The sequence below is a fragment of the Procambarus clarkii genome, chromosome 67 (genome assembly GCF_040958095.1).
Source record: "Procambarus clarkii isolate CNS0578487 chromosome 67, FALCON_Pclarkii_2.0, whole genome shotgun sequence".
In the NCBI taxonomy this organism is placed as follows: Eukaryota; Metazoa; Arthropoda; class Malacostraca; order Decapoda; family Cambaridae; genus Procambarus; species Procambarus clarkii.
The window spans coordinates 23,316,622-23,339,121 of NC_091216.1; the positions used below are offsets into that span (position 1 = coordinate 23,316,622).

The 22,500-nt window shown below is 50.7% G+C and overlaps 1 protein-coding gene and 1 non-coding gene across 8 annotated transcripts in view; both read right to left on the minus strand.

The window, feature by feature from the left end:
* Window positions 1-22,500, minus strand: part of LOC123767687 (collagen alpha-1(I) chain) — a 484,084-nt gene that overhangs the window by 95,257 nt on the left and 366,327 nt on the right. The gene's annotated exons all lie outside the window — the stretch shown is intronic.
* On the minus strand, window positions 8,759-8,832 carry TRNAS-CGA (transfer RNA serine (anticodon CGA)). The gene has a single exon. It is a non-coding gene; the product is annotated as a tRNA-Ser (tRNA).

Below are 22,500 nucleotides of genomic sequence, written 5' to 3' on the forward strand. Positions count from 1 at the left end.
TCGCCAACTCTTCTCTCTGTACACACATACATAATTCACCCGCAGACCCGCCATCTTCTCTCTCTCTCTACCTTCTCCTCACAACAATGTGAGAGAAAGCCAACGTTTCCCTCCCTCTCCCTCTCTCCCGCCCCGACACTCACCTGGAGACGGTTTCGGGATTTCTTCTACTGCCAGACTTGTGAGAGTTTGGTCCACCAGGCTGTTGCTTGGAGCGGCCCGCAGGCCCACATACCCACCACAGCCCGGTTGGTCCGGCACTCCTTGGAGGAACAAATCTAGTTTTCTCTTGAAGATGTCCACGGTTGTTCCGGCAATATTTCTTATGCTCGCTGGGAGGACGTTGAACAACCGCGGACCTCTGATGTTTATACAGTGTTATAGGATTGTGCCTATGGCACCTCTGCTCTTCACTGGTTCTATTCTGCATTTTCTTCCATATCGTTCACTCCAGTACGTTGTTATTTTACTGTGTAGGTTTGGGACCTGACCCTCCAGTATTTTCCAGGTGTATATTATTTAGTATCTCTCTCGTCTCCTTTCTAGTGAGTACATTTGGAGAGCTTTGAGACGATCCCAATAATTTAGGTGTTTTATCTCGTCTATGCGTGCCGTATATGTTCTCTGTATTCCCTCTATTTCAGCAATCTCTCCTGCTCTGAAGGGGGAAGTGAGTACTGAGCAGTACTCAAGACGGGACAACACAAGTGACTTGTAGAGTACAACCATTGTGATGGGATCCCTGGATATGAAAGTTCTCGTAATCCATCCGATCATTTTTCTGGCTGCTGCAATATTTGCTTGGTTATGCTCCCTAAACGTTAGGTCGTCAGACATCATTATTCCCAAATCCTTGACATGCTGCTTTCATGCTATGGACAGATTTGATTGTGTTCTGTACCCTGTATTATGTTTCAGATCATCACTGTACCCTCATTATGGGTATGTACCCATATATTATGGGTATATACCCTCATTATGTTTCAGATCTCGGGGAGACATGATCATTACCTACAAATTCTAAGAGGAATCGACAGGGTAGATAAAGATAAACTGTTCAACAGGGGTGGTACGCGAACAAGGGGACACAGGTGGAGACTGAGTACCCAAATGAGCCACATGGACATTAGAAAGAACTTTTTCAGTGTCAGAGTAGTTAACAGGTGGAATGCATTAGGCAGTGATGTGGTGGAGGCTGACTCCATACACAGTTTCAAGTGTAGATATGATAGAGCCCAGGAGGCTCAGGAACCTGTACACCAGTTGATTGACGGTTGAGAGGCGGGACCAAAGAGCCAGAGCTCAACCCCCGCAAGCACAACTAGGTGAATACAGAGCTTTTAAACTGTGCTAGACCAACAACTGTTCTCCACCGACTTCTGTCCTCACCCCCCCCACTCCACCGACCCCCCCCCAACACCCTCCCCTCCCCACTCCACCGACCCCCCCCCCCCCAACACCCTCCCCCCTCCCCCCTACTCCACCCTTCCACCGACCCCCAACACCCTCCCCCCTACTCCACCCCTCCACCCCCCCCAACACCCTCCCCCCTCCCCCCTACTCCACCCCTCCACCCCCCCCCCCAACACAGATGAACAAGATACGTCATCTATAATGTCCACACTGTAGCTACAGCCGCCTAATTCTCTGGTGGTTACCATGTTAAGCCACACTGGCATTAGCGCCTACAGTCCTATTAGTGAGTGTGGTAGTGATGGTCATAACGACAACGAGGCTCGTGTCCTTCTCCCACACACAAACACTATTTGCTACCACCATGATATATATCAAAATGTCACCACAGAAAGTGGTAGTGGTAGTTGTGGTGGTGGTGGTGGTGGTAGTGGTAGTTGTGGTGGTGGTGGCGGCTGTGGTGGTAGTTGTGGTGGTGGTGGCGGCTGTGGTGGTGGTGGTGGTGGTGACAGCTGTGGTGGTGCTGGTGGTAGTTGTGGTGGTGGTGGTTGATGGTTGTGGTGGTGGTGGTTGATGGTTGTGGTGGTGGTGGTTGATGGTTGTGGTGGTGGTGGTTGATGTGGTGGTGGTGGCTGCTGTGGTGGTGGTGGTGGTGGTGGTGGTGGTGGCGGCGGCGGCGGCGGCTGCGGTGGTGGTGGTGGTGGTGGCGGCGGCGGCGGCTGTTGTGGTGGTGGTGGTGGTGGTGGTGGTGGCGGCGGCGGCTGCTGTGGTGGTGGTGGTGGTGGTGGTGGTGGCAGCAGCAGCAGCTGTGGTGGTGGTGGTGGCAGCAGCAGCTGTGGTGGTGGTGGCAGCAGCAGCAGCAGCTGTGGTGGTGGTGGTGACAGCAGCAGCAGCTGTGGTGGTGGTGGTGGCAGCAGCTGTGGTGGTGGTGGTGGCAGCAGCTGTGGTGGTGGTGGTGGTGGCGGCAGCAGCTGTGGTGGTGGTGGTGGCAGCAGCAGCTGTGGTGGTGGTGGTGGCAGCAGCAGCTGTGGTGGTGGTGGTGGTGGCAGCAGCAGCTGTGGTGGTGGTGGTGGTGGCAGCAGCAGCTGTGGTGGTGGTGGTGGTGGCAGCAGCAGCTGTGGTGGTGGTGGTGGCAGCAGCTGTGGTGGTGGTGGTGACAGCAGCTGTGGTGGTGGTGGTGGCAGCAGCTGTGGTGGTGGTGGTGGCGGCAGCAGCAGCTGTGGTGGTGGTGGTGGCAGCAGCAGCAGCTGTGGTGGTGGTGGTGGCAGCAGCAGCAGCTGTGGTGGTGGTGGTGGCAGCAGCAGCAGCTGTGGTGGTGGTGGTGGCAGCAGCAGCAGCTGTGGTGGTGGTGGTGGCAGGAGCAGCAGCTGTGGTGGTGGTGGTGGCAGGAGCAGCAGCTGTGGTGGTGGTGGTGGCAGCAGCAGCAGCTGTGGTGGTGGTGGTGGCAGCAGCAGCAGCTGTGGTGGTGGTGGTGGCAGCAGCAGCTGTGGTGGTGGTGGCAGCAGCAGCAGCTGTGGTGGTGGCAGCAGCAGCAGCAGCTGTGGTGGTGGCAGCAGCAGCAGCTGTGGTGGTGGCAGCAGCAGCAGCTGTGGTGGTGGCAGCAGCAGCAGCTGTGGTGGTGGCAGCAGCAGCAGCAGCAGCTGTGGTGGTGGCAGCAGCAGCAGCTGTGGTGGTGGTGGTGGCAGCAGCAGCAGCTGTGGTGGTGGTGGCGGCAGCAGCAGCTGTGGTGGTGGTGGTGGCAGCAGCAGCTGTGGTGGTGGTGGTGGCAGCAGCAGCTGTGGTGGTGGTGGTGGCAGCAGCAGCTGTGGTGGTGGCGGCAGCAGCAGCTGTGGTGGTGGTGGCAGCAGCTGTGGTGGTGATGGCAGCAGCAGCTGTGGTGGTGGTGGCGGCAGCAGCTGTGGTGGTGGTGGCGGCAGCAGCAGCTGTGGTGGTGGTGGCAGCAGCTGTGGTGGTGGTGGCAGCAGCTGTGGTGGTGGTGGTGGCAGCAGCTGTGGTGGTGGTGGTGGCAGCAGCTGCTGTGGTGGTGGTGGTGGCAGCAGCTGTGGTAGTAGTGGCAGCAGCAGCTGTGGTAGTAGTGGCAGCAGCAGCTGTGGTAGTGGTGGCAGCAGCAGCTGTGGTAGTGGTGGTGGTGGCAGCTGTGGTGGTGGTGGGGGCAGCAGCTGTGGTGGTGGTGGTGGCAGCAGCTGTGGTGGTGGTGGTGGTGGCTGCAGCAGCTGTGGTAGTGGTGGTGGCAGCAGCAGCAGCTGTGGTGGTGGCAGCAGCAGCAGCTGTGGTAGTGGTGGTGGTGGCGGCAGCAGCTGTGGTAGTGGTGGTGGTGGCGGCAGCAGCTGTGGTAGTGGTGGTGGCAGCAGCAGCAGCTGTGGTGGTGGCAGCAGCAGCTGTGGTAGTGGTGGTGGTGGCAGCTGTGGTAGTGGTGGTGGTGGCAGCTGTGGTGGTGGTGGTGGCAGCAGCTGTGGTGGTGGTGGTGGCAGCAGCTGTGGTGGTGGTGGCGGCAGCAGCTGTGGTGGTGGTGGTGGTGGCAGCAGCAGCAGCTGTGGTAGTGGTGGTGGTGGCGGCAGCAGCTGTGGTAGTGGTGGTGGCAGCAGCAGCAGCTGTGGTAGTGGTGGTGGTGGCGGCAGCAGCTGTGGTAGTGGTGGTGGTGGCGGCAGCAGCTGTGGTAGTGGTGGTGGCAGCAGCAGCAGCTGTGGTGGTGGCGGCAGCAGCTGTGGTAGTGGTGGTGGCAGCAGCAGCAGCTGTGGTAGTGGTGGTGGTGGCGGCAGCAGCTGTGGTAGTGGTGGTGGCAGCAGCAGCAGCTGTGGTGGTGGCGGCAGCAGCTGTGGTAGTGGTGGTGGCAGCAGCAGCAGCTGTGGTAGTGGTGGTGGTGGTGGCAGCAGCTGTGGTAGTGGTGGTGGTGGCAGCAGCTGTGGTAGTGGTGGTGGTGGCAGCAGCAGCTGTGGTAGTGGTGGTGGTGGTGGCAGCAGCAGCTGTGGTGGTGGCAGCAGCAGCAGCTGTGGTAGTGGTGGTGGTGGCAGCAGCAGCAGCTGTGGTGGTGGCAGCAGCAGCAGCTGTGGTAGTGGTGGTGGTGGTGGCAGCAGCAGCTGTGGTAGTGGTGGTGGTGGTGGCAGCAGCTGTAGAGTTGTGCGTGCATAAACCAAAAGCTAATGCTGGTAAGGGATCAATAGAGTTGTGCCAAGCGAGTCCCACCACCACACCACCACGGGTGCCACTGCCACAATCCCACCACAACAATCACCATCACACTCACCACCACCATCACACTCACCACCACCATCCACTACCACCACCGTCATACCATGCTTGTACGTCCAGAACGACGGTGTAATTAACTAGGAACACGTCTCTCAGTGTCACTAAATAGGAACCATTTTTTAGAGAACAATGGATCTCTAACTTGCTATCGACCAGAACCCCAGAGAGTAATAGTCAACGAAGTCAAATCCGGATCATCCACCGTGAAGAACAGTTCCCCCTTCAGGGTACTGTGCATGCTCCATGCTTTGTCTCATCCTCGTACCGGACATGGACCTTTTATCCAGTTCTCTCTTGAACACTGTGAGAGGGGTCGGCCAGTTATGTGTAGTGGAAGCGTGTTGAACAGTCTCGGGCCTCTGATGTTGACAGTTCTCTCTTGAACACTGTGAGGGGGGTCGGCCAGTTATGTGTAGTGGAAGCGTGTTGAACAGTCTCGGGCCTCTGATGTTGACAGTTCTCTCTTGAACACTGTGAGGGGGGTCGGCCAGTTATGTGTAGTGGAAGCGTGTTGAACAGTCTCGGGCCTCTGATGTTGATAGAGTTCTCTCTCAGAGTACCTGTTGCACCTCTGCTCTTCAACGGGGGTATTCTGCACATCCTGCCATGCCTCCTGGTCTCATGTGGTGTTATTTCTGTGTGCAGGTTTGGGACCAGCCCCTCTACTATTTTCCACGTGCAAATTATTATGTATCTCTCCCGCCTGCGCTCAAGGGAATACAGATTTAGGCTCTTTAGTCGGTCCCAATTGTTTAGGTATTTTACCGAGTGGATTCTAGCAGTAAAGGATCTCTGCACGCTCTCCAGGTCAGCAATTTCTCCAGCTTTGAAAGGGGCTGTCATTGTGCAGCAGTACTTCACTCTGGAGAGCACAAGGGTTTTGAAAAGTATCATTGGTATAGCATCTCTAGTGTGAAAAGTTCTTGTTATCCAACCTTTCATTTTTCTTGCAGTTGTGACGGCTACTTTATTGTGTTCTTTAAAGGTAAGGTCTTCCGACATGAGTACACCCAGATCCTTTACATTGCCTTTTCGTTCTATGTTATGATTTGCCTGAGTTTTGTACGTGGTTTCCGTTTTTATATTTTCATTTTTTCCGTAGCGCATGAGCTGGAACTTATCTTCGTTAAACACCATATTATTTTCTGTGGCCCATAGAAAGACCTGATTTACATCTGTTTGGAGGTTTGCCGTGTCCTCTATGTTGCCAACTCTCATGAAGATCCTAGTGTCATCTGCAAAGGATGATACAGTACTATAGATTGTGTCCTTGTCTATGTCCGATATGAGGATGAGACAAAGTACTGGAGCAAGCACAGTACCCTGGGGGACTGAGCTCTTCACGGTTGATGGTCCGGATTTTATTATGTTGACTATTACACATTGGATTCCCTTAGTTCTGTGCTGTTAGGTCTAGTGTGTTATCTTTTCTAGTTCCGTCTACTATTTGCTGCTTTAGTGCAAATCTGTTGAACATCCGTAGCAGGTCATTTGTGTGTGACTGCTCATTTAGGCTACTTCCCAATATTCTCTCAGATATAACTATACTGACCACGTTCTTCCATTTTTGGTGTAGTAAGTCGCCAAACAAGCTGATGTTTGGGGCTGGATGTGTATGGATTTGTGAAGTTTTCTAAACAGCGTTCTATTTTCATTAGTTGGTCTTTGAACTGCTCAGGATTTACCTCCGGCGACTTATATATAAGGACAATAACTACATTTAGGATCTCTCTTTTGATTATCAGCACTTCCACCATATCATTTGAGGTGTTTAGCAGCTCAGTACAGATGAGTGTGTCCTTGATGTAGAGGCTGACCCCACCCTGAAGCCGGTGTTTCCTATCACATCTGAAGAGATTGTACTCCGAAATCCATATTTCACAATCATATTTTTAGTTTTTATTTCCGTTAGGGTTGCAAACACTGCATTTGCATCACTTAGGAGCCCAGCAATAAGGTGGATTGCTTTGTTTGCTTTGCGTGTTTTTATACCCCTGAATGTTGAGAAATATATAAGATGTTTGTTTAAGTACTGGATGGTTATCTTGAGGTTATCTTGAGATGATTTCGGGGCTTTTTAGTGTCCCCGCGGCCCGGTCCTCGACCAGGCCTCCACCCCCAGGAAGCAGCCCGTGACAGCTGACTAACACCCAGGTACCTATTTTACTGCTAGGTAACAGGGGCATAGGGTGAAAGAAACTCTGCCCATTGTTTCTCGCCGGCGCCTGGGATCGAACCCAGGACCACAGGATCACAAGTCCAGCGTGCTGTCCGCTCGGCCGACCGGCTCCCTGCTTTGCTTTGCTTGGTATTAATATCTGAGGCTCTGGTAATGGAGGCCACTGTGTGTGTGTGTCCTCTCTAGCATTTGATACCTGGTTGATGGGGTTCTGGGAGTTGTTCTACTCCCCAAGCCCGGCCCGAGGCCAGGCGCGACTTGTGACATCTGAACTGTGATCATCGAACATCGACTTGTGATCACCATTTGACAGAGTTGGTGGTCGAGTTTGGACAAGAACACAAACTATAACACCATATCACCTGATGTAAAAAGATTCAATGGGCCACAGAAAACACAAATTTTAACTTAAAAAAAAAAATTCTTACACCTGCGCTATGGTAAAACTGACGAAATTAAAACAAGAATCTCATATAAAACGGAGTCAACTTACACAACTGAAGGTAAGAGTGACAAATAATCCGGAATTAATCACGTCGTAATCAACTTTAATTAAAAAAAAAAAATTAAGTAGCTGTCACAACTGCAAGAAAATTGACAGGTTGGATATAACGAACTTTTCAAGCCAGAGATGCCAAACAAATAATGGTACCATTTCAAGGCCTATAGTTGTCTCTTGCGTGGGATACTGTAACCACTAACAGCCCAATTCAGAGCTGGAGAAGTTGTTAGCCTGGAAAACGTGCAAAGAACTCTATAATTTCCAAATTCATCCAACCTTGCCTTGAGGTTACCTTGAGGTGCTTCCGGGGCTTAGTGTCCCCGCGGCCCGGTCGTCAACCAGGCCTCCTGGTTGCTGGACTGATCAACCAGGCTGTTGGACGCGGCTGCTCGCAGCCTGACGTATGAGGCACAGCCTGGTTGATCAGGTATCCTTTGGAGGTGCTTATCCAGTTCTCTCTTGAACACTGTGAGGGGTCGGCCAGTTATGCCCCCCAACTAAACATCTAAATTATTAGGAGCGCTTACAATGTCTTAAACTGCATTATACCTGCTTGATGGGGTTCTGGGAGTTGTTCTACTCCCCAAACCCGGCCCGAGGCCAGGCTCGACTTGTGAGAGCTTGGTCCACCAGGCTGTTGCTTGGAGCGGCCCGCAGGCCCCCACCACAGCCCGGCTGATCCGGAACTTCTCTTAGAAAACAGTCCAGTTTTCATTCTCTAGAGCACAAACGTTATTTTTCTTGCCGTTGTGACGACTACTTTATTGTGCTCTATAAAAGTTAGGTCTTCCGACATGATAGCTTCCAAATCTTTTATTTTGCGTTTTCTATTGTGCAACTTGAGTGCGTTTTATGTGATTTCCGTTTGAATATTATCGTTTTTCCATCGGGCGGGAACTGTAACTTGTCTTCATTAAACAGGGGTTTCTGTGGCCCATTGAAAGACCTGATTTATATAGGTTTGGAGCTCTGCTGTGTCCTCTATGTTGCCTACACTCATGAAAATCCTAATGCGAAGGATGATACAGTGTTATATAGTTTGTGTCCTTGTCTATGTCCGATATGAGGATGAGACAAAGTACTGGAGCAAAGTACCAGTACAAAGTACCGGTACAAAGCACAGTACCAAGGGGGGTAGTAGGGGGGGGGTGGGACTGTGCTTATCCTAGTGGGTGATCCGGGTTTTACCGTGTTAATAATTACACTTTGGTTTCTGTTCGTTAGAAAATTAAAGATACACCTACCTTCTTTGCCTCTAATTCCTTTTGTGTGCAATAACATCATAGGTTACCTTGAGGTGTGCTTCCGGGGCTTAGCGTCCCCGCGGGCCGGTCGTCGACCAGGCCTCCTGTTTGCTGGACTGATCAACCAGGCTGTTGGACGCGGCTGCTCGCAGCCTGACGTATGAAATGATACACCCAACGTGAGGCTCGAACCCACGACCCCCGAGAGTTCGAGTCTCGTGCTCTACCGACTGAGCCAGCCGGGCTTGTCATAGACACAGTTGTTGACAGGTTTTGCAATACCTGTGTATTCCGTGTCTTCCGTGAGAGCTAAGGCCGTGTCACAGTGGTCTGGCAATGGTGACTTTTGAGCGCCGTGTCATGAACCCGTGTTGTACAGAGCTTGTGATTCCATGTGTTGGTCATGATATTTCCTAGCAATCGTTCATGTTATTTGGCTATCGGTCTATCACTTTTAGCCTCTGCTTGACTCCATCTATTGTGGGGCGGTGTTATCTCCAGTCTGGGGGAAACAACAGCAGTATGTCGTCTACCAGCAACACAACCCATCTAGGTCATCTCCTAGAGTCAGCCTACAACACCAACATCATCCAAAAATACAACAGTTAGCTGACGAAATCATCCTTGCATCTCCCTGGAATTAGCAGCTACCTATACCTAGCTTACCTGCAATTCCAATCTTTCACTCTCCGGAAACTGTAGCCACAACAATCCAGCATCCCAACCACCCCCCAACCCCTCTTTCTCCCCTTCCTGCTGGAATCGGAACACCTCCTCTTGCTCTCCTGGAAAACGCCATGGCCACAAATCTTGAGCTTTGGGGGGGGGGGGGAGGCTCTCTCCTCCACACTCCCGGCACAAGTCCTATCTTGGGAGGAGGGGAAATACTCGGGGAGGAGGTGGGGGAGGTGGTGATGGGAAGGGGAGGTGGTGGTGATGGTGGCGACGGCGGGAAAGAGGAGGAGGAGGAGGTGGGTGCCAGTGGGAAGGGGAAGAGGTGGGTGTGTGGCGTCTCGAGTATTTATGTGAGGGGGAGGTAGTGAGGAGCACAGCCACTCTCATTCTCTCTCTCTCTCTCTCCCTGTCTCTCCTCTCACATTCTCTCTATACCTCCTCCTCCGACGACGATTCTTTCATTTCCTCTTGCTTTCACGCACTACTACTCTCTTTCTGTTGCCATTTCTCCCTCTGATCTTTAATCCCTGCTATCCAATTCCTCTTCCTTGGCTTCGTCTCCTCAAGCACACACCACAGTCTCTCTCTCTCTCTCTCTCTCTCTCTCTCTCTCTCTCTCTCTCTCTCTCTCTCTCTCTCTCTCTCTCTCTCTCTCTCTCTCTCTCTCTCTCTCTCTCTCGTTTTGGTCTTGTGGCGTCTTGGGCACCTCCTGGTTGTCTTCTGTTTATTCTCCTTGTGTCTACCTCTCCTGCTCGTGTGCTGGTTACTCTTATACTGGGTACATGCTCAAATGCTCACTGTAAATGCCCTTCAAATGGTCAATGTCACTGTAAAAAGCATTCATAAAAAGCGTTCCAGTCCACCCACTATAGTGACCTTTGACCCAGTCCATCCACTACAATGACCTTTGACCCAGTCCATCCACTACAGTGACCTTGATCCAGTACAGTGATCTTGACCCAGTCCACCCACTACAGTGATCTTGACCCAGTCCACCCACTACCGTGACCTTGTCATCACTTCGTCCACAAATTTGTCGAGCACCTCAGTTTGGAAATTCCTTCAAGATCGTGGGACGACAATTCCCACGGTCTCCCACACCCAGGCAAACCCCCCCCCCCCAGCAGTGTACTCTCACACTAGGAGGGTCGAGCATGGGAGGGGAGGAGAGGGATTACCACCTCACTCTCCCTTCATGTTCTCCAGTTCCCTCATTCTCTTTCCTTGGCAATGACCTTGTCATTGCTTAGTTCATATTATCCAGTACTCCTCTCACCCTCCTTTCTCCTGGGCTGGCTCTCTCTCTCTCTCTCTCTCTCTCTCTCTCTCTCTCTCTCTCTCTCTCTCTCTCTCTCTCTCTCTCTCTCTCTCTGTCTCTCTCTCTCTCTCTGCCAGACTGCGCCAAACCATCGTCAACCCGCCACCATCACCCTCAATTCAATTGATACACTGCCTCCTGGGGGGAAGAGGGGAGAGGGGGTATCCCATCATGCTCTGGAAGACCCGCCCCCCCCCCTCAAAGGAGAGGCACAGAGGAAGGAGAGAGAGAGAGAGGGGGGGGGGGCAGCCTATCCTCCTGTTGTGGTAGTACTTATAGTAACGATATGAGGACCACAGTACATATACCGACGTACAACGACATTAGAAAGTAGAAATTGAAAGGCATTATTGAGTTGGGCAAACAGCAAAAACTATTTTCTACGTGTGATGCAAAGACAAATTACAATAATAATACACGATATCTCCTTGATGAGGTTCTGGGAGTTCTACTTCCCAAGTTCTACTATCCACCACAGCGCGGTTGGTCCGGCACTTCTTGAAGAAAACTACCTAGTTTTCTTTTGATGTCCACGGTTGTTCCGGCAATATTTCTTTTGCTCGCTGGGAGGACGTTGAACAACCGCGGACCTCTGATGATTATACAGTGTTCTCTGATTGTGCCTATGGCACCTCTGCTCTTCACTGGTTCTATTCTGCATTTTCTTCCATATCGTTCACTCCAGTACGTTGTTATTTTACTGTGTAGATTTGGTACCTGGCCCTCCAGTATTTTCCATGTGTATATTATTTGGTATCTCTCTCGTCTCCTTTCTAGAGAGTACATTTGGAGAGCTTTGAGACGATCCCAATAATTTAGGTGCTTTATCTCGTCTATGCGTGCCGTATATGTTCTCTGTATTCCCTCTATTTCAGCAATCTCTCCTGCTCTGAAGGGGGAAGTGAGTACTGAGCAGTACTCAAGACGGAACAGTACAAGTAAACTAGGGCCAAATATATAATATATATATATATATGCGTGTGCTATACTAGGCCTAGGAATATTTAAGTTTGTTTTTTAACAATTTTTGTCCGACTCTATAAAGTGAACAGTAGAAAGTTCTGTTAAATTACAGCCGAATATTAATACGGAAGACGATGAATAGGAAGAGAATAGCAGAGAGAGGAGGAAAAACCCAACAACGTGGGTATATCAAATGCAATGTGTCTATGTCCGAAGCAGGAGGCCGAGAGCTTGAGCCTGGCCTCATCCAACATTTAAAAGATGACATATGGGAGTGTCATGGGTCAGTTGGAGTCGGCCTCCCGCCAAACACACACCGAAACTACGACGTTGGTACAACGTTCGAACAAGTTTTAACACCTCCTAACCAGTTATAACAACCAATATAGCAAGTTGTAACAACGTTCAAATACGTCATAAACTTGTTAAGCCAAGATGTAACAACTTGATTACAAGTTGTAACAAGCGGAAAATAGAGACAGTTTCGGTTTGTGTTTCCAGGGCTACGAGCCGCCCTACGAGCCGCCCTTCTAAGAAATATCGGCTTCTATAGCAACACCTGCGATTTTCATGGACGGAAATCTGTGATTTCTTTCTCATAGAATTTTGAGCAACTTTTCAGTGCTTCAAAATATGAAACTTTACGAAAGGGGGAGAAAGGGAAGATGAGGATGAGAGGAAATGGGGAAACGTGTATGTTTCAAATCTCCCGCCCGCAGTTCCAAATCTCCCGCCAGCACCTTCAAATCTCCCGCCAGCACCTTCAAATCTCCCGCCAGTACCTTCAAATCTCCCGCCAGCACCTTCAAATCTCCCGCCAGTACCTTCAAATCTCCCGCCAGCACCTTCAAATCTCCCGCCAGCACCTTCAAATCTCCCGCCAGCACCTTCAAATCTCCCGCCAGCACCTTCAAATCTCCCGCCAGCACCTTCAAATCTCCCGCCAGCACCTTCAAATTTCCCGCCAGTACCTTCAAATCTCCCGCCAGCACCTTCAAATCTCCTGCCTGCACCTTCATATCTCCCGCCAGCACCTTCAAATCTCCCGCCAGTACCTTCAAATCTCCCGCCAGCACCTTCAAATCTCCCGCCAGTACCTTCAAATCTCCCGCCAGCACCTTCAAATCTCCCGCCAGTACCTTCAAATCTCCCGCCAGTACCTTCAAATCTCCCGCCAGCACCTTCAAATCTCCCGCCAGCACCTTCAAATCTCCCGCCAGCACCTTCAAATCTCCCGCCAGCACCTTCAAATCTCCCGCCTGCCTCTAAACAGTGTTTACAGATCACACATCTGAATAACTGTCGATGTGATGACCAAACGAAACATCACAACCTGGAGAAACGACAACGTTTCGGTCCGTCCTGGACCGTAGTGTGAGTGAGTGAGTGAGTGAGTGAGTGAGTGAGTGAGTGAGTGAGTGAGTGAGTGAGTGAGTGAGTGAGTGAGTGAGTGAGTGAGTGAGTGAGTGAGTGAGTGAGTGAGTGAACATCTTCTGACGTGTGGTTTGGTCATCAAGGTAGAAAATATCAGGTTGTAACAATGTAGCCGCGTCGAGGAGCAGGAGGAGGAGAGGTTGTGGTGCCACCTGAGGGGAGCGGGTGGAGGAGGGGGGGGGGAGTGCCACCAGGCACCCTACTAGCACCACGAACTAATAATAATTTATAAATGCCGCGCGGCATCGTCCGGCTAATCAAATCGATCGAGCCGTGATGTCTTGAAAAAGGTTACATGAATTATGTAGCAGTGGAACGGCGCTTCCCCAGCGCCTGCAGTGTTGCGGCCCGGAGGCTAAAGGCCTCGGGTACTTCACCCTTTTTTTTTTGTTTAATTTTGCCCCGAGGAGCGAGTTTATTGGGCAGCGCCACTCGTCCTGTGAGTGGACGCACCGCCATAGTGACAGTATTGGGCAGCGCCACTCGTCCTGTGAGTGGACGCACCGCCATAGTGACAGTATTGGGCAGCGCCACTCGTCCTGTGAGTGGACGCACCGCCATAGTGACAGTATTGGGCAGCGCCACTCGTCCTGTGAGTGGACGCACCGCCATAGTGACAGTATTGGGCAGCGCCACTCATCTTGTGAGTGGACACACCGCCATAGTGACAGTATTGGGCAGCGCCACTCATCCTGTGAGTGGACACACCGCCATAGTGACAGTATTGGGCAGCGTCACTCATCTTGTGAGTGGACACACCGCCATAGTGACAGTATTGGGCAGCGCCACTCGTCCTGTGAGTGGACGCACCGCCATAGTGACAGTATTGGGCAGCGTCACTCATCCTGTGAGTGGACACACCGCCATAGTGACAGTATTGGGCAGCGCCACTCGTCCTGTGAGTGGACGCACCGCCATAGTGACAGTATTGGGCAGCGCCACTCATCCTGTGAGTGGACGCACCGCCATAGTGACAGTATTGGGCAGCGTCATCGTCCTGTGAGTGGACACACCGCCATAGTGACAGTATTGGGCAGCGCCACTCATCCTGTGAGTGGACACACCGCCATAGTGACAGTATTGGGCAGCGTCACTCATCTTGTGAGTGGACACACCGCCATAGTGACAGTATTGGGCAGCGTCACTCATCTTGTTAGTGGACACACCGCCATAGTGACAGTATTGGGCAGCGTCACTCATCTTGTGAGTGGACACACCGCCATAGTGACAGTATTGGGCAGCGCCACTCATCCTGTGAGTGGACACACCGCCATAGTGACAGTATTGGGCAGCGCTACTCATCTTGTGTGTGGACACACCGCCATAGCAGCATGTACAACACTCCCCAATAGGAAGAAAACCCGCTGGGTTGTTCATCCTGTCACTTGTACCCAGACACAGCTGGGACTTGCTTAACTGTCTCAAGTGAACAGCTTCTCAAACAAGAAGATTAACATTTGTCATCCCCTTAAAATTAACGGTATAATGCCATCAGTAGTTTACCTGTAGTGGGTTTTCAGAATCCTACTCCCCACACATGTGCGTGGGAGCATCCTTCCCCCCTTACACATGTGTACTAACACCTGGCATCTCCCCCTTACACATGTGCGCGTACTAACACCTGTTAATGTTTTCACTTATAGTCGTATTACCGAATACAATTAAGCCTTTTCAGCCTTACACTGTGGAACAAATGTTGGGAAGATAAGGCCTCATTTCGTCAGTAAAAGTCGCCGCCCAGGAGTTGAAGCCTAACCCCCAACCAACACAGCTAGGCAAACACGTTGGGGGTGATAACTCCCCCCCCCCTTAGATCCTTCTCTCTGTTCGTTTCATAAAATATTTCATTCTCCCATTTGGTACCTTGTCCCCAACCCTCCTGCTTAATCCACTCAGGCTCATTACTTTACATTGACTTGCGTTGAACTCTAGTAGCCATTTCTTAGACCATCTTCCAGCTTGTCCGAGTCATCTTGTAGTCTCTTCATGTCTTCCTCTGTGTCAATCCTTCTCAAAATCTTTGCATCGGCAAATAGTAAGAGGAATGAGTACTTGATACCTGGTTGATGGGGTTCTGGGAGTTGTTCTACTCCCCAAGCCCGGCCCGCGGCCAGGCTTGACTTGTGAGAGTTTGGTCCACTAGGTTGTTGCTTGGAGCGGCCCGCAGGCCCACATACCCACCACAGCCCGGCTGATCCGGAACTTCTCTTAGAAAACAGTCCCGATTTCTCTTGAAAATGTCTTCTTAACGAAAAAATGTCTTCCAGAAGACAGTGAATGTCTTCTGGAATATTATTTTCATATATGAGAAAGAAGAGAGGGTCAAGAACTGAGGTCTATGGCACTCCCCGCTAGTACATCTCGGTACTAGCTCATCCCTCACAGTGACTCGCTGTCTTCTGTTGCTTAGGTACTCCCTTATTCACTGGAGCATCTTCCCTCTTACTATAGCCTGTTTCTCCAACTTGTGTCTTATAGTGTCTTAAGTCTCTTATCTGCTGGGACGCCACCGGATCCGACCATGTGACCTGGACCTGTTTATTTACATCCTTTCCACCCCCCCCACCCCTCCTCTCTCCTTATTGTGACTACCAAGTTAACTACCATCTAAAATGTGCCATCTGCGAGGTTCGAAGTGCATTTGTTTATGTCCTCTAAGCCAGTGTGTTGAGCCCCAAGTGTTAACTGTGAGTGATTAACTCTGAGTGACCACGTGTTGTTAATATCAGAGTGTGTGTGTGTGTGTGTGTGTGTGTGTGTGTGTGTGTGTGTGTGTGTGTGTGTGTGTGTGTGTGTGTGTGTGTGTGTGTGTGTGTGTGTGTGTGTGTGTGTTCTGTCCTTTAAGGAAAGTACACCTTACCACTAGTTGCTGTTACAATCCTTATCTCCTGTCTATGTGGATTCAACGGGTTAACGTAAGATCGAATTGGCAAGGTAATTTATTGTACTTGGGAGGGGATTTTAAGGTTAAAAAATTATGACTAAGGTGTAACCGGAGTATCCTTTTGACCTTGGTGTAGTGAGGTGGTTAATCTCTCTAGATTTCAGACCGTTACGTTAAAAATTATTTGGTAGGAATTGTCTTCCCTGGGGGCCGGGCCTAACCTAACCTTCACTGTTTTTAGGAACTCCTTGACCTTAGATTATTGGCCCTCACAGAGCAAGCACGAGTCCATTTTTAACACTTTCTGACAATCCAACAAATACTCAGCCTGGCCAGCCTCCTGTTCCTCGTAGGAGCAAGGCGAGGCACTGGCCCCTAGGAGCAAGGCGAGGCACTGGCCCCTAGGAGCAAGGTGAGGCACTGGCCCCTAGGAGCAAGGTGAGGCACTGACCCTAGGAGCAAGGTGAGGCACTGACCCTAGGAGCAAGGTGAGGCACTGGCCCCTAGGAGCAAGGTGAGGCACTGGCCCCTAGGAGCAAGGTGAGGCACTGGCACCTGTCCTAGCAGAAGCTAGGACACCACCAGCGCACCACAGAGCCAAGGATCTCCCTCAAGCAGCACCAGACCCTACACAAAGACCCATGCACTCTGCTGTCAAGAATAACTCCCTACCACACACACACACACACACACAGGGAACGCGAGGTGTGGAGCACTGCTTGCGGTGGCTCATCCTCAACAGTGACATAACCACAGTGGCAGTGTTGGTGACACAGGGGCGCCTTCCCTGTGCCACGGCCAGTGTCCATGACACACACACACACACACACCTGAGGTGGCAGTGTTGGAGGAGGAGGAGATGATGACACACCTGAGGTGGCAGTGTTGGAGGAGGAGGAGATGATGACACACCTGAGGTGGCAGTGTTGGAGGAGGAGAGGAGTGCGGCGTGAGTATGTTTATTTGATAGCCTCAGCCATCAAGTCCTCTCGGCTTGACATTTAACTCAACATTATAACATTTTACCCTAACTTACTCTCCCTCTCTCTCTTACCTCAGGGTGCCTCTCTCTCCCTCCCCCAGGGTGCCTCTCTCTTACCCCAGGGTGCTTCTCCCACAGCAGTTCTGCTTGATGGGGTTCTGGGAGTTCTTCTACTCCCCAAGCCCGGCCCGAGGCCAGGCTTGACTTGTGAGAGTTTGGTCCACCAGGCTGTTGCTTGGAGCGGCCCGCAGGCCCATACATATTTCTACACAAAGTGCCTCTCCCACAGTCTCCCCCTTCCCCCTGATACCCAGAGATTCTGACCCCCCCCCCTCCCACATAGCGGAGAGCTGATTTCCCCAGCACGTACCGTATCGTACACGTACCCCCAACACGTACCGATTCCTTACCTGACCTGCAAGTAACATCTTGACCATCAGGACGTCTTATCACCAGTCTCAGTCCCTCACCTGGAACACAACATGGCAGGGGTTAGGGTAGTTCTGGCATCACAATAACAGGGGTTATGAAATGGGAATAACTGGTAAAGTAGACCCCTGGATACTCAATTTTCTGTCGAACAGAAAACAAAGAGTAAAAGTCAACCATATAGAATTGAAGCGCAGCTGTCCCGGCTTGAGTACTGCTCAGTACTCATTTCCCCCTTTAGAGCAGGAGAGATTGCTGAAATATAAGGAATACAGAGAACATATACGGCACGCATAGACGAGAAAAAACACCTAAATTATTGGGATCGTCTCAAAGTTCTCCAAATGTACTCACTAGAAAGAAGACGAGAGATACCAAATAATATACACATGGAAAATACTGGAGGGCCAGGTCCCTAATCTACACAGTAAAATAACAACATACTGGAGTGAACGATATGGAAGAAAATGTAGAATAGAACCAGTGAAGAGCAGGGGTGCCATAGGCACAATCAGATTTTTATTTATTAACACATTAGGTACATCTGCATTTGCGAAGCTACCCAAGACTATATGAAGGGGAGTAAAGTGTGTCAAAAAGCTAGCTACGTGGTGTTAAAAAATCCCCATCACACAGGATGGTTAGTCATACAGAGGCATGTGATAAGTAGTCTGCAAACTCGGTGAACACTGTATGAACATCAGAGGTCCGCGGTTGTTCAACGTCCTCCCAGCGAGCATAAGAAATATTGCCGGAACAACCGTGGACATCTTCAAGAGGAAACTATAGACAGTTTCCTCCAAGGATTGCCGGACCAACCGGGCTGTGGTGGGTATGTGGGCCTGCGGGCCGCTGCAAGCAACAGCCTGGTGGACCAAACTCTCACAAGTCAAGCCTGGCCTCGGGCCGGGCTTAGGGAGTAGAAGAACTCCCAGAACCCCATCAAACAAGTACAATCCAGGTACATACTAAAGAATCCCCCACCGTCACCCTAAGGAATCACACACATTTTGTACAGAAAAACATTATATAACATTCACCAAACAGAAAAAAACACTCCTCTTGACCATAGTGTAATAGAGCCTCTTTAATCTGACGAAATCTGCACCAGTGAAGGTGTTAAGGGTCAGGTATGGTACTCTTGGTGAGGTGAGGTTAGGTACAGTGAGGGGTGAGGTGCAACCCGTTCTCGCACTTTCGTATAGTCAATATTGACTTATTAAATACGTGCATATGTGACATACTAAACATACTAGTTTACCTTGAAAAGCTTCATAGAAAACACCGACCTTACCTAACCTTCTTAGTATGTTAAGATAAGCATCTTATTGCTTCGTAATTACAATTATTACTTAATCTATTATAGGTATTACTTAACCTATACCTATTATAGGTATAGGTTAAGTAATAATTGTAATTACGAAGCAATAAGATGCTTATCTTAACATAATAAGAAGGTTAGGTAAGGTCGGTGTTTTCTATGAAGCTTTTCAAGGTAAACTAGTATGTTTATTATGTCACATATGCACGTATTTAATAAGTCAATATTGACTGTAAGAAAGTGCGAGAACGGGTTGTGAGGTGAGGGGTGAGGTTAGGTACTGTTGGTGAGGTGAGGTGAGGTACTCTTGGGGAGGTGAGGTGAGAGGTGAGGTACTCTTGGGGAGGTGAGGTGAGGTACTCTTGGGGAGGTGAGGTGAGGTACTCTTGGGGAGGTGAGGTGAGGTACTCTTGGGGAGGTGAGGTGAGGTACTCTTGGGGAGGTGACAGTCATCACACTGGGAATCTATCGACCACCACCTCGATAGTGTACTTGTGGACGCTCTCTCCAGCCCACTGTTGATACAATACTATCACACACTCCACTCTGTATAACTACCTTATCAACACTATAACTTGCTTACCTAAATGAATTCCGGGGTTTAATCCTTGAGCCCATTATGTGCCTGGATTGTACCTGGATGGGGTTCTGGGAGTTCTTCTACTCCCCCCAAAGGATGGGTATGGGGCGCATAATGAACCAAACACTACACTGATCTAAATAGATTGTGGCTGCCAGCAGCCGGCAAGAAACAATGGGCAGAGTTTCTTTCACCCTATGCCCCTGTTACCTAGCAGTAAAATAGGTACCTGGGTGTTAGTCAGCTGTCACGGGCTGCTTCCTGTGGTGGAGGCCTGGTCGAGGACCGGGCCGCGGGGACACTAATAGCCCCGAAATCATCTCAAGATAGCTTTCACATTAAGCAATGAAGGTATCAAAATACTGAATCGATTCATAATTTCAGCCAAACTTCCCAATTGTAAGAGTCACTTGCACCTGTAAGATGAACCTGTTCCGCACTTCATTGACGACCGAGAGGCGGGACCAAAGAGCCCAAGCTCAACCCCCGGAAGCAAAATAGAGTCAAACATAGGGGATAGAGAGAGGTGCGACTCTATAGAACAATATAGCCTATCTTAAGAGAATGGAACGCTATTAGTTTGTCTATTATCCTTTGGCCAGAATAGGGGGGTTCACAAGCTGCACTCTACCACCCTACAGGTCTTTAAGGCATAAAGGGATGCTGCTAGTGTATGAAGGGGGCGAGGTTGTGGTGGTGGGGGGTGGCAATTGTGGTGGTGGTGGCAATGGTGGTGGGGGGTGGCAGTGGTGGTGGTGGGGGGTGGCAATGGTGGTGGGGGGGTGGCAGTGGTGGTGGGGGGAGGTTGTAGGGGTGGCAGTAGTAGTGACGGCGGCAGTGGTGGTGGTGGCGGGGGTGGCAGTGGTGGTGGCGGGGGCGGCAGTGGTGGTGGCGGGGGCGGCAGTGGTGGTGGCGGGGGCGGCAGTGGTGGTGGCGGGGGTGGTATGAGCAGAGAACAAGGCGTGACTGTAGTGGATGTTGATAAGGTAAACAAACTTCCACTTTCCTCTCCATACCACTCCACTCCTTGCCTACAACAACACCCCCCTCCCCTCCCTAAACCCCTCCACCCTTCCCCCTCCCTAAACCCCCTCTTCCCCCACCCTAACCCCCCCCCCCTCTTCCCCCTCTCTTATACCCCTCCCTCCCCCTCTCTCAATCTCTCTTTTTCTCTCAATCACCCATAGCCCCCACCCCAAGACTACACCCCCACACACACAACCCCCCCATACCCCCCCCCCCCCCCCCCCGTAAGACACACACAAAGGTACTCGAGAGGTAAATTAGAAGGCCCGTAAAGCCTCTTAGAAAGGATGGATTTCGTTTCCAAATACCAAAAATGAGGTCAGTTTAGGTAAGGAGGGGGGGGGGGTGCCCAGAGGACCTTAACAATACCCTTGGCACTGTACGGCACTGCTAGGCAGGCTGGCACTCTCCTGGTGCTGCCTCCACTCTCAACAGGTATTTGACGTTCCTCCTCACAAGATGGAGTGAAGAAACGTAAGCTTTTAAGGGTTGATAGATGTTAATCTTCTTGTTTGAGGAGCTGTTCACTTGAGACAGTTAAGCAAGTCCCAGCTGTGTCTGGGTACAAGTGACAGGATGAACAACCCAGCGGGTTTTCTTCCTATTGGGGAGTGTTGTACATGCTGCTATGGCGGTGTGTCCACTCACAGGATGAGTGACGATGCCCAATACTGTCACTATGGCGGTGTGTCCACTCACAGGATGAGTGACGCTGCCCAATACTGTCACTATGGCGGTGTGTCCACTCACAGGATGAGTGGCGCTGCCCAATACTGTCACTATGGCGGTGTGTCCAATCACAGGATGAGTGGCGCTGCCCAATACTGTCACTATGGCGGTGTGTCCACTCACAAGATGAGTGGCGCTGCCCAATACTGTCACTATGGCGGTGTGTCCACTCACAAGATGAGTGACGCTGCCCAATACTGTCACTATGGCGGTGTGTCCACTCACAGGATGAGTGGCGCTGCCCAATACTGTCACTATGGCGGTGTGTCCACTCACAGGATGAGTGGCGCTGCCCAATACTGTCACTATGGCGGTGTGTCCACTCACAAGATAAGTGACGCTGCCCAATACTGTCACTATGGCGGTGTGTCCACTCACAGGATGAGTGGCGCTGCCCAATACTGTCACTATGACGGTGTGTCCACTCACAGGATGAGTGACGCTGCCCAATACTGTCACTATGGCGGTGTGTCCACTCACAGGATGAGTGGCGTTGCCCAATAAACTCGCCCCTCGGGGCAAAATTTAAAAAAAAAAAAAAAAAAAAAAAGAAGGCTGGGTAGTAGAACTACTCCCAGAACCCCATCAAGCAGGTAACACACAGTCTTAAGGTCATTCAAGCTACTGGAAGAGTGCCCAGCTGGATCATTACATTCATACAATAACATTATAACATGAATAATTGCGTAACTTGCGTCAAATTTTTTTTATTTGCTTAGCTAAACGAACTAGAGGGTTCAGTTCCGGAGCCGATTATGTGCCTCTGTAATCCTTTACACCACCGCCCACGGGATGGGCGGTAGTAGGCATCCTTACATGTGGGGTCCCACATATAAGGGTCCCTCGATTGTTTCAAGCGCGGGTTGGACATGTATATGAGTGGGATTGGGTGGTTATAGATAGGAGCTGCCTCGTATGGGCCAATAGGCCTTCTGCAGTTACCTTTGTTCTTATGTTCTTATGGTCCTTCAGTCTCGGGAGACTATGGGATGGTATGGGGTGCATAATAAAGAAAGAAATTGAAATTGCATTCATACAAAAATTTACATTTTATTTTTGCCTAATTGGAGTAGCTCACGTCAACCCGTCTTATCTTGAGGTTATCTTGAGATGATTTCGAGGCTTTTTAGTGTCCCCGCGGCCCGGTCCTCGACCAGGCCTCCACCCCCCAGGAAGCAGCCCGTGACAGCTGACTAACACCCAGGTACCTATTTTACTGCTAGGTAACAGGGGCATAGGGTGAAAGAAACTCTGCCCATTGTTTCTCGCCGGCGCCTGGGATCGAACCCAGGACCACAGGATCACAAGTCCAGTGTGCTGTCCGCTCGGCCGACCGGCTCCCTCCTGTTTAGATACTAGTTTATGTAACTATGTGTACCATAGTACAAATATTGACGTATTAAGCAATTAGATAGTAGAATTTGGTACTATTCATTTTACAGGAGTCCGAAAATTAAAGCTAAAAAAAAAATCTTAAATATTCCTAGGCCTAGTATAGCACACATATGTACTATATTAGGCCTCAGCATTTATTAGGCCTAGGAGTAAAATGGGTACCTGGGTGTTAGTCAG